This window comes from Megalopta genalis, unplaced genomic scaffold (assembly GCF_051020955.1).
Source record: "Megalopta genalis isolate 19385.01 unplaced genomic scaffold, iyMegGena1_principal scaffold0022, whole genome shotgun sequence".
Taxonomy (NCBI): domain Eukaryota; kingdom Metazoa; phylum Arthropoda; class Insecta; order Hymenoptera; family Halictidae; genus Megalopta; species Megalopta genalis.
Genome location: NW_027476092.1, coordinates 514,209 through 526,882, shown reverse-complemented (window position 1 = coordinate 526,882; position 12,674 = coordinate 514,209). Strand labels below are relative to the sequence as shown.

Below are 12,674 nucleotides of genomic sequence, written 5' to 3'. Positions count from 1 at the left end.
TCAACCTACCCCACGAAAAAAGTACGAACGCTTGTGGCACTGTGCAAAGAAGACGGAAAGAGATGCTTAAAATAACTGATAAATTGAAAAAAGGAAAGGCAGTGTTCCGCTCATCTGAAAATCTGTTTGCAATGAAATGGTTTGATAGAAAGAAATTTTATATGCTTTTCACATATATGCTTTTTCATCCAAACCGCAGAATTTGCAGAAGTACCTAAGAAGTCAAGAAAAAATTAAATTGTTCTAAAGCCCAAATGCGTAATAGATTATAACTCTTCAATGGGTACAATCGATAAATCAGATATGGTGATAATTACTATCGATGCAACTCGCGCAAAAGTTTAAAGTGGTATCGCAAATACTTTTTCCACTTGATCGACATTTGCGCGTGAAACGCATACTGCCTATATAAGCACACCACAAAAAAACAAATCCCAATGGCGAAATTTCACCTTCAGTTGATTAAGGAAATATTAGAAAAATAACACAAGAATCATGAATATCATCGGTGCAGCAAGTCAGGAAGTAATTATCCCACAAGGCTCACAGGGGGACATTTTCCTTCGATATATCAGTCGGGGAAAAAAGATCGAAAACGAAGATGTGTTGTATGTGCGGCTGGTGGTGTGAGACGTGAATCCAAGTATCAGTGCGAACAATGTAATGTGGGCTTGCGCGTTTCCCCTTGTTTCGAAAACTATCACACCAAGTTACACTATTAGTTTTGTCGTTGATTATATTTCACTATTAGTTTTATTATTTATTATGTTACACTATTAATTTTGTTATTTATTTTAATTTTGTAATATTGGACCATATTATTTATATCAATGCCATTTACTTTAATTAATGTACTGTAAAGAAAAAGATATGATTTTAAAACGTTAAGCGCCATGCCTGTTTTGTCTGTCTTTCCGTCTGATCCGCGAGATAAGATACCGTCGAAATCTCGGTTTTCTGCCGAGGATTGGTTTAGGTTACGACAAAGCAGTATAAACATTTTAGAAATGTTTTTCAAACACGTTAAATTCCGCGTCAGTAACCGATGTCGCGGTCTGAATGAAAAGTTTAGTGTCAATCACGCTCGAGATCTCTATGAATGCCGCAAAACATGTTTTCGCGGTTTACGCTGTCGGACAGTGCAACCACTCTTGCGAAAAACTTCCTCGTTCCACGAATGTATAACCGCGGCCAGGTCCTCCGTACCGAAAGGGTTAAAAGAAAAATATGACTGCCCCGAAATGAGAAAAGATTCACAAGAATTCGTTCGTTCACTTATCAGAACAAAACCCGTCAACCCGTGATTATTACGGACACATCTCTGGAACCTTTTGACGAACTTGCCATCGACACATTTGGACTACTTCCAAAAACAATCAATGGAAATCGCTACATTTTAACTATGCGAGACAATTTAAAAAAGTATTGGTTAGCAGTTGTTTTATCAGATATTAAAGCCATGATAATAGCTGACGCGTCCGCGAGTCATTTCATTGCAATATGTGAGACACCAAAATCCATTTCGATAGATGAAAACACTAGTTTCTTGGGAAACTAATGCTACATGTTGCCGAGATGGATCGTTAAAAAGGAGCCATATATTGTATTAACAGAACATCTAAAACAATACATCGAGTCATATGAAGAATGGGACCTCTACTTACCATTTGCCATGATTTCATATAAATACCTCCGTCCACGAAGCTACGAATTTCACATCCCACGAATTAATCTTCGGGAATTACGATAAGTGAGCTAATCCGACATAACTTATGGTGGAGTAATACGTCCATGTGTAAAAAGAACCTGAAACAAGTAAATTCGATCCACGTTACATCGGGCCATACGAGATAGTAGATGTCGGATATAAATAATGCAATTTTAAAAACAGATGCGACCGGACACCTAATCGCGAAACATCAGGATAAATTAAAACACTCCTTCGTCTTCGATAGTTCGTCCGACACATATTAAAGATTGGAATCACTTTCAGGATGAAGTAAATCCCGCTGATTATCCAGAGGTACACGAGGATCTCTTAATATGCTAATGTATAAGGAAAATGCAACTCGTGTTTGAAGCTGAAGAATACAAATTGTGTGAAAAATGTTGGTCTCGAGTGGCAGCAGAAGAAAGAGAATTATTTCCTGAAGGCTGCTGGCATACCATCGCAGGAAACCACAGAAGTGAGGCAGATTGTCATTGTGAAGGATATGGTTCTGTAATCCTGGAAACATCAAACGCTAGTCGATGCCGAGAATGCATCGAAGAATACATATTTCGAAATGTAACTGGAGACATTACAGTAAATAAAAAATGGCAAGGCCATTGATGTGGTTACTCAGTGGTAGCATCATGACCGTTGACAGCAACACACGCACATATATACTGCAAATAATTAATTTATACAAGCAGGAGAGTCATCGGATGAGAGCATTAATACTTTTGAAGAAATACTTCAATGTAGCAAGGAAAAAAATGTAGACCTTATATTTCATTGTGGAGATTTATTTCACGATGCGAAACCAACAACTTATGATGAATTAAAATGTATGGAATTGTTAAATAAATACTGTATGGGTCCCAGGTTAGCAAGATATGATAATATCAATATAAGATGGTATTTGAAGTACGACAAATATTAATGATTGTTTTTTCATCAGAGCAATTAACATCCAATTTTTGAGCGAGCCAGAATTAACATTCCCACACTGTACTTTTAAAACTGTAAATTTTTAGGATCCAAATTTTAATATTGACATGCTACTATTTTCCATTCACGGGAAAAATGACCATCCAAGTAAGAAATATAATATCAATAGTTTAAGTACAGTGATTTTTCAACATTGATTCAGCCATTAGTAATTATAATCAAAATTATAGGTTATAGAATAAATGGGCCAAATGGACTTGTTGTCTGTGTCTGGTTTCATAAATTATTTTGGAAAATGGACAGCCACCCCTAAAATGATCATTCCTCCACTGATGATAAAAATGGGTAATACCCATGTTGCAATTTTTGGTTTAAGCTGCATGAACGATGATAAATTAATACGGATGTTGAACGATTTTAAGGTGAACTTATGAGATCCATATATGTATTGAGAGGTCTTTCCATTTTTTTTTATTGCAAATGATTTTCATTCATAGGTGAAATGCTTTAATTTGTTTGTTTTACATAAAAAACGTGCACCATGTCTTAAACGTGGATATACTTCGGAAGCCCACCTTCCCTCTTTTGTTGACTTTGTCGTGTGGGGAGGGGAAAAGGAATGTTGTATCACACACGTGTTTAACTCTAAAAGACAATACTACATTTCTCAAACAGGTATATTTTTAGATTTATTTATTAATTATGATGCATGAAAAATAAGAAACTACTGCTTAAAAAACGCACTTACAGATTGCGATTTCTTTATGCGAAGGCGAATCAAAGGCCAAACACATTGTCATACTTAGCGTAAACGGTAATAAGTTTAAGTTGAAGAAATTGAAATTAAAAACCGTTAGACCATTTGTGTTTGACACTCTGGTCCTTAATGATACAAATATAAAAAGTAACAATGATAGATTGCTATCAGAATCAGTTTTTAATATCGTCGACCGACTCATAGAAAATGAATTGATTCCTAGTACCGCGGAACAATTGTCAAATCATCCGAAGCAACCGGTCTTGCCGTATATTCGATTGAAAGTAATTTACTTGAAAGATAAAGAACGGTTCGATTCGACCAGGTAAGATTCTATTAGTATATTAACGAATACAAGTAATAAATGGAAATAAATAATATGTGTATTTTAGATTGGCACAGAAATATTGTGATAAAGTTGCTAATTCTCACGAATTAATTGTATTCTGTAAAACAAGAAGTTCCGGTAAGTACTCCAGGATACGACTGACATGAGCTATACTGAGGTAAACAAAAATTGCGATATTCTACAAGGTGCTCGAAGGTAAAATTTGTGTTTGGTTTTTTAACTAGGAGAATTAAGGTTTTGTGGAAACCACATACAAGCAAAACTAAAAGGACACCAGTTTGGTTGAAAATAAAAACCTATGAACAATACTAACAGTGAATGATCTAAATAAAGCATTAGGTAAATTTGTTAACAAAAATAACACTAACGCTTTTAATAACCTACAGAGGTCAAGCATATACAATGTAATATTTCAAAATATTGATTTGCCATTATAAGCTCGATTGTATTGTTACAATTAATTCTTTACATATAGTCGTGAAATAAAAGAACTTGTGCTATGTTTGGAAACTACTGAAACAACTGCAGATATTGGAAATATCAGGAAAGAAATTAAAAATTATTGTGATAAGAGAAAGGAGGAAGCACAAAAAGAAAAGACAGAAGTATATGTATACTTGCAAACAAACTCATTTAAAAATGATAATATACTATCAGATTTGACAGATTGGATAATCGCATGCTATTTTATAGATGCAAACATTATTTGCTAATAGACCGGTAAAACCCTTCAATAATGACGAGATAATAGTTATTGTCAGTAGTAGTAACGATGAAGAAGAAGCGGAAAAAACAGATAAAGCTAATGGCAGTGGAGCATGTAACAAAAGCAAAGAAACCGATAAAAATAATGAAAATCATAAAAGTTCTGTTGGTATAACATCTGAGAGGTAATTTACTTCAACTCAAAAACAGACAACAGCGCAGGTACATCATCGAACTCTATTAAACGATTCACAGTTTATATGCATAGGTCTTTGATTTACTATTAACCATGACATTTTATCATTTGCTACAGGATGAAGCATTGGGCGGTGATGTAATAAAGAAAATAAATTGAGGGAATTCCTACGCAATTTCGATTCCAATTTAGATTAGTTTGTCCAGGTCCGAATCCTTGTTTATACACTACTTGTAAAACATTATATTAAACAAATACTTTTCATTAAATCTTGAAATATTTGATGATATATAATATATATTATATATAATTCGGACATTCAAGTTGCAACAAAAAAAAATACATACTATAAACAAATCTTAAAATAGTATAAAATAGAGATTTAGAAACGACATCAATCTTAAATAAATACTAATGATAGAACAACTAGTACAAGAACTAGTAAAACACCGTTTATCTGGACTGTGTTTATCCAACAATTGGATGCCAGGAACGATGCTCCTCTTATCCAACTCCAGTCTACGCGACATACCCATTATACAACACACTGTTTTTGTTTCTTAGTTAGAAATTCTAGCATAGTCTTCCTGCATAGAATGTAAGATAAGTAACGATTTAATTCAGTTACTTGTATGTATGTGATTCGTCCAGAAAATATATTCTCATTACGTCTTCACACAAATCAAACGAAAAGAGAAAAAGAGTGGTGCTTTGTATTGAAGAAAAATTTGAAATTAATAGACGCTTCAGAAACAATTAATCTCTTGTCTCGTAAATATAACATTGGTAGATTTACTGTATATATCATAAAAAAATTATAAAGATAACATATTAAAATGCAAAGAAGATGATGCAGCAAACACGAATAGAGGAATAAAAATGAATAACAGCTTCTAAAAGTCGGTGAAAGTAATTCATCTTTGCATGAAAGATCAGATAGCGAACAAACCGTAATCACAAAATTATATATATAATGTTGCAAGGTGCATTTCACACTGCGTAGAGTGCGATGTAGAAAATGTGATTAAAAATGAAGGAAATGATAAAGGATTTCATATTCTTAACGACAATAAAATAATATCTCAAGTTATAGAGGATCAATCTGAAGTGAATGTATAATCAGGTACGCTATACAGTATGTTATACAATACTTACATTAAACAACTTAAGAAACAGTTTCAGATATCTAGAAATAAAGAAATAAATACAAGACATGCCCATAAAGCGACATTTTATTAGAAAATAAGCTTACATATTGCAAAGAAAATATATTAGGAATTGTAGATCTCGATAAGTTACATGCATGCTGAAAATTTCATCGAAATCAGTTAACGCAAGGTCATAGTTACGAGCATTAAACAAATTTTAAAACAGCAACTTTCTCACAATTATTGGACAGAAATATTAAAAATCAGGACAAAACTGCGATTTTTGCGATCTTTAATTGTTTACCGCTTATACCAAAGTCAACCGATTCCGCTGAAATTTTCAACATGCATATAAATTACCGAGATCTATGAAATGCATTTCTTAAATCTTCGTTATATATATTTCGTCATATATTATTTTCTTTAATCATTCTAAGCAATAACAAAATTCAAGTTGTTCAGTCCAGTTCTAAGCAAGTTATGGCGTTTTAAAAGTTGTCCGAATATTAATATAAATAAATATGGCCGCGACGCCATATATCCGCAAGAACCGATTGCCCACGTGGAAGACACGTGCTTCCAGTTTCGCAAGCTTTCTCAAGACGCCATATGCGTAACGCACGTGGCGTGTAATAATTCGCACTGGCGAATAATTAGCCCAGCCGAGAGAAGATGTCCGAGCCATCGAAATGTAAATGAAGAAATTCGTACTGATAATGAGACTTACCGAAAAACCGATCAGAAATTCCCAGTTACGAATGCGGATCCTGGCCGGTCACTAGTCTTGACATATCTTTGGAACGGTCGCTGCCAGTTGTTGCCAGCACTGTCCTTTATTATTTCGCCTGCTGCCCTATGGTCTTTAGCGGCTATCTTCCTTCATTTCGTATGAATTAATCTCGGCTCGAATTGTCACAGTTACACTTATTTCTTCCAAACACCCAACGCTACGATCTACGCGACAGTGATCCTCGTTCTCGGCAGATCGCTTCCTCAGCCAGAAACGAGGCATTCCCCACTCCCCAGACTCACGGCTCGGCACGACGCACAAACCCTACGCGCACTCGCCGTTGCTCAGGGCCGGCACCATTCGACTCAGCCCACGCTCCGAGCGTCCTAGATCTCGCGGCATAATTCAGTGACTGTAGAAAATACCGCAACATGTTACAATTTCAAGAAATTTCAGTTTATGCAAATACGATAAGCTCAATAAATGGAAAACCAAGAAAGGAATTGGTGGCCAGAACTTTAAAGGACAAACATCTCGAAAGTGAAAACATGTGACATGCAGTGTTTTTTCTTCCAGCCGCAGAATTTCCTTCTTTCCTGATTTTGTTAAAAGACTTACGAATCACTTTGCAAATAAAGATAAAAAAAATACAAAAATCATGCTTTCCACAAAACAAAAAAATAAATTATTATATTCAAAAAACTCTACCAAATTGCAGAAAAACAGTCTAGACTGAGCCTTCTTACAGCAAACTACGTGTTACATTTAAGATTACTTTTTTTGTCCGTGAAATGTGTATACGCTATACGTGATTGTACTGAACATGTGTAATAAATTATGATACCCAAAGTTCATACAATTTTCGAACTTTAGTATTTACGTAGCACTCTTTATAGTGATTAGATCAGTGCACAGAGATTGACATATAGTAATTAGATGAGTGTGCAGATGATAACTAGAAAAGGCTCAGTAAATGAGCCGTTCAGTGCACACATCGCTTAACTCCATAAAAGAAAAAGTTGAGAAACGCGATGAAACGATGTACATTGTTTTCTAAAATTCCTGTTATAATATAGATTCACACATATAATGTAGAATGCATAAATACAGATATAGCTTTCATCTGACGCTGTATAAAATTAATAAGAAAGAATAGCCAAAAAATAATCGTCAGTAATGTTACAGCTTTTATGTGACTGGTGGAGTTAATCAATTTGGCAACTTAAAAAGTAGTAAAGTTAAATTCAGTCTTTAAATTTTTAAGTTTTTTATTACAGAAAAAGTTAGTTATTATATATTTTTATTACAGCTTTTGCATAAAAATGAATGTTCACAGTTCTGTTATATTATATTATTTGTAATTAATTCATCAGCAATATTATAAATAATGTCTTCTTCATCAACTGGATGTGAGGATTCGTCATTTCGATTTGTTGTCAAGTTTTTATAGTAATCATGTTCAACAGGAGGAATGTATTTTAGCAGGTCCATCATGTCTCTCCATTTTTCCCTTGTCACAGTTCTGCCTTTAGGATATAATAAAGGCTGATATATATTTTTCAAACTTTGCGGTCTACCTGATACAGATTTTCTTAAATTAATGGCTTTAAATTCTGTATCTTCATTATAATCACATTTAAATTGTATGAGATGGGGTTTGGACCTTTCTAATTTTATCCAGCGTATTTTAAGCCAATTTACTGGAAAGCCTGTGACGGTTACTTTTCTGTCAATGATTGATTGTTCTAAAGGTTTTGTTGACAAAATATCTTGGTGGGTCATTTGGATTAGATGAAATGGAGCTTTCTTTTTACATGTTTTGATTATATTGTACCAATCATCTGGTGAAAAAATGTTTTGATCTTTTTTCGCACGTGACTCAATAATGGCAAAATCTGAGTCATTAGGCAAATAGCTGTGCCCACTTACCAAAAATTTCATTTCAATTGACTCAGCTCTTATTTCCGTACTCTGAACAAGTTTCAATAAACTTAAGACAGTTTTAATATTTCTGTTTTGCCCGGTACACGAATCCGAATATGTTATTATTTTTTCAAAGTTTGTAGCGTAAGTCTTTATGTACTTTATTAGACAAGATGAAATTTCTTGAGACCCACGAGATCCTTCAGTTTCTGGCCAAACAAACATGTGGCTTATATTTTTAATGAATTCATGACATCCGAAATTATAAACATATAAATTACGCTTATAATAAGCTACGGATGTGGTCAGCTTGGGAAAGGCCAAAGCTTCTTCCAAGTCGAAAGAAAATAAGAAAACTTTTTCTGATGTTGCCATTCGGTCGGCAGCCATTTGACTGCGAGCCCGTTCAGCCTCTTCTAAGTGAGTTTCCTTTTCAATTTCTGCCATCTTCTTTCCCTCACCGTCTGAGGATTGAATTTTTATTTGCAAAGCATCACAATTTTGACACGTATCCTTTGATGGTTGTTTAAAATGTAAATTAAATTTTGTAGAGAACACATTATAGTAATACTTTTCTTTCACTGGTACTACATGTTCCTTTTCACATTCTGTGACGTATAGTTCAGACATCTTCTTAATATTTAAGTCAGGATCTAAATATTGTCGTCTTGGATTTTGAGCTCTAGTGTAGTGACTACGGTAGGCTGGAAATAACTTTATATGTTTTATAACACTTGTGTCATCTATTTTATTGCTTGCAACATGGCCTTTGCGCAGATCAAAGATGTAACTTGTTCTTTAGGACAACATTTGTATATCCGCCCATCGCTCACCTGATAAGTGTCTCTAAAATATTTTTTGCAAACGGGAATATCACGTGTGTCTTTTCGAAAGTAATATGTAAAAGAATGTGATCTTCGTTCTTTAGTTTCATTCGTGGGGCGCCTTCTTTTTATTTCGTTGACTTTAATATAACCTCTTAAGAAAATATTTTGGTCAAGCTGACTGTGTAATCTATAAAATGCCTTCATGGCAGTCTCTCTCTCATTTGAAAAAATTTTTTGGTTGCACTTTTGGCGGCATCTACATTTTATATCGACAAATGTTTTTGCAGGTATTAAATTTCCTCCCCTATTCCTATATGCCAAACCTTTTGTTCTGTTATGCTTTTGTAAATTTCGTGTCCATTTATCAGGATTACAACTTCTTTTCCTCCCAATCAACGTGTTTGTTGCGAAATTTGTACTGTTGCAATCAGATGAATCCGAGGAAAACGATAAACGTCTTCTTGAACCACACTTTCTGTTAATAAATCGTATTGAAGAACCATCACTGTTTTCGTCATCCACGTTGTTATTAGTCTCACTCATCTTGGTTATAACGGTATAATATTTATTTCTTTAAAAACAATCTGGGAGTAATGATGAAAAGACCAAGAAAATATGTAGGCCGTGCAATAATGGTGAAGTAGACAGTAACATTCAGCGTGCGAGATCACTGTTATACTAACTACCGTTTGCGTTGCGCTTTTTTTTAATGTGTTTGTCGATGCGATTTTATTACCAATATTATTGAGAGGGGGGAAAGCATCTTCGGCTGTTTAAAACAAAGCGTTGATGCATGACAATAAAGCAACGATTACATTAGGGTATGGAGTTAATCAAAATGACTTCTGAAATAAATTACTTATTTTTCAATGGCCAAAAAAATGTTGCCGTTTAATGGTGTTAATTTTTATTATTCAGGGAAGTTATTATAAATATAAAAAGTTATGACTATAGCAAGTGCTTTGACACATAAATTTAAGATTTTTCAAAAAGTGGAGTTAATCGATGTATGCACTGAACGGCTCAAATAGCACGCAGTAGTAAACTTTTCATTCTTACAAGGCACAGTAACTCGATCGAAAACTACTATTTATATTTTGTTAAATATTTTATGTTCCTTATATATTTCAATTATAATAAAATTAGTAGTTATGTAAAAGACATCAACATATATAACATCAACAACATAAAAGACATCAACATAGAAAACCATATAATTTATCGAAAACTTCAGACGCCACTTTAATGGGCACAGTAAGTGACATACTAATCCTATCTGGCTATCATACAGAACTGAAAATTAACAGTTATGGACCTATATACATAATATCGATTTTAAATGTCGGCATTCAACTATCACATTTCTCCTTGGTGCTCGAAGACATCGTCGCTACTCGGCAGTTATTTTGTGTGCGTTGAGTTTTTTGTTTCAATTGATGGGTCAAACAGCGCGTTCTAGTCAGCCTGTCGCAGTTACATAAACGGATATAAAGGACATAAAATAGCACGTGTGCATACTTCGAATAAAATATCATTATTTAATTGGATACGCGGTATTGCTTTTTGTTTATTTCCATCATTAAACAATAGAAACTGTTTGATGAGAATTTTTGGATTCTCCATAATTCTTTCACGAACTGAAACCGATGTCATAATTGTTTTCAATCTCTGCTTTATGAAGGTATATTCAAGAATGTAAAAGTTTGAATCTTCAAAATTCTGGCAAAAGTTATCCGCAAATCTATTCGTAGCCTTCATATAAAGATAAAGATAAAAGATGAAAATTATATTCAACGCCACGAATAAATACGCTTTGAATAAAAAATGTATGTATTGGAAATGGATGTAAAAAGAAATGTGCACTGATACTTTCTGGTAGAAAAATATCTTTACTTCGCGACATGTGAAGAAGCTCAAAGAAGAAGAAACTCAACGAGCTACAGTGCCGGACGAATAGATAGCACACTTTAAAATTAACGTAATTTAGATTTATTTAAGGTAATAACCGAGATTCTAATACTATACAGATTTGTAAATTACTGTTATGAACATACACAAATAAAATAAAATTACGTTACGCCAGTTTAAACAATTTTACTCAGAAAAAAAGAATTTTTATGGAAATACGGTGGAAAATAATGATGGCATATTTCACTAAGAATTATGTTTCGACTCCATGTAATTCCAAATAAAAAAAAACATGAAAAAAGTGTAAAATAATATTTTTTTGTTTAGGATTTAGTTTTCGAGAAAATCGAGATTGAAAATTTGCTAAGCGCTGTACATCGCTTATAGCCGGAAAAGCGTATGTACAAAGCAAGGTTTAAAACCTGGTTTTCTCAAAAACGAAATCCTAAAAAAAAAAGAAGTCACTCTATATCTTTTCATTTCTTTTTTATGAAGAATAACCCGGTGACCGCTTGTATATAGTTTCAGGAATACCCTGTACATATTTTTCAACAGGGTGATGCCGCGAATTTTTTTCTCGAGGATTAATCAGCGAAATTATATCGTTGAAAATTGTTGCGAAAATCATAACCATGCATTATGCAAATGGCAGATAATTTCAAAAGATTGCCGAATGATAAAAATGTATTTAAGATGATAAGAAACAATTAGAACAAAAAACTAATAAAGAAACTTCGTAGATAATGACGACTGTTAATAAGTGGAAAGATGAAGCCACAAAACATTAGGCATTCAATATTATTGCTTGATTTATTGACATACATAATCTTTAGTTAAGTGTGCTAACATTTTGTCCGACTGTATTTCCATAAAAATTCTCTTTTTTTAAATAAAATTGTTTACACTTGCGAAATGCAATTTTATTTCATTTGTGTATGTTTATAGTGGTATTTTGCAAATTTATATAGAAACAGTATTTTAGTTGTAATGTTACATAAATAAAAATTACATTAGTTTTAAAGTATGTTATCTTTTTGTTAGATACTGTATTACCCGGAAATGAAAACTAGAGAGCATAATCGGAAACTTGAGACCAAGCATCCACATATTCGACACTTTCCTATCTTTATTTGAAAAACGATTCTATGAATATTGATTTGTTTTTGTTCTGGAGCAATGTAGTTACGTGTTGATAATTAAGTGGTATTTTTATTTGTCGGACAAATTCTCGACTAATAAAATTATTTATTTCAAACACATCGAATAAAGATACTTATTTTATTAGGACCCTCCACAATATTGCATAAAGATGAAGAAATATCTTTTCTTCGTAACGTTTCTATAATTTATTATCTAAATAATGTACAACTCTGCTAGGTTGTCATTTGTTTCGCAATTACAAGATGCAAATGAATTTCAGCATAAATTATACTGCAAAAATATCGTACAGTATTTATGATGAAATAGTTGAAAATGTT

General features: G+C 33.3%; 1 long non-coding RNA gene across 1 annotated transcript; it reads right to left on the bottom strand.

Moving 5' to 3' along the window:
* Positions 1-248: 248 nt before the first annotated feature.
* LOC143260871 (uncharacterized) lies at positions 249-6,748 on the bottom strand. Its single transcript, XR_013035136.1, has 2 exons — positions 6,536-6,748; positions 249-1,806 (listed from the first exon to the last, which is right to left on the bottom strand). It is a non-coding gene; the product is annotated as an uncharacterized LOC143260871 (long non-coding RNA).
* Between the last annotated feature and the right edge of the window lie 5,926 nt (positions 6,749-12,674).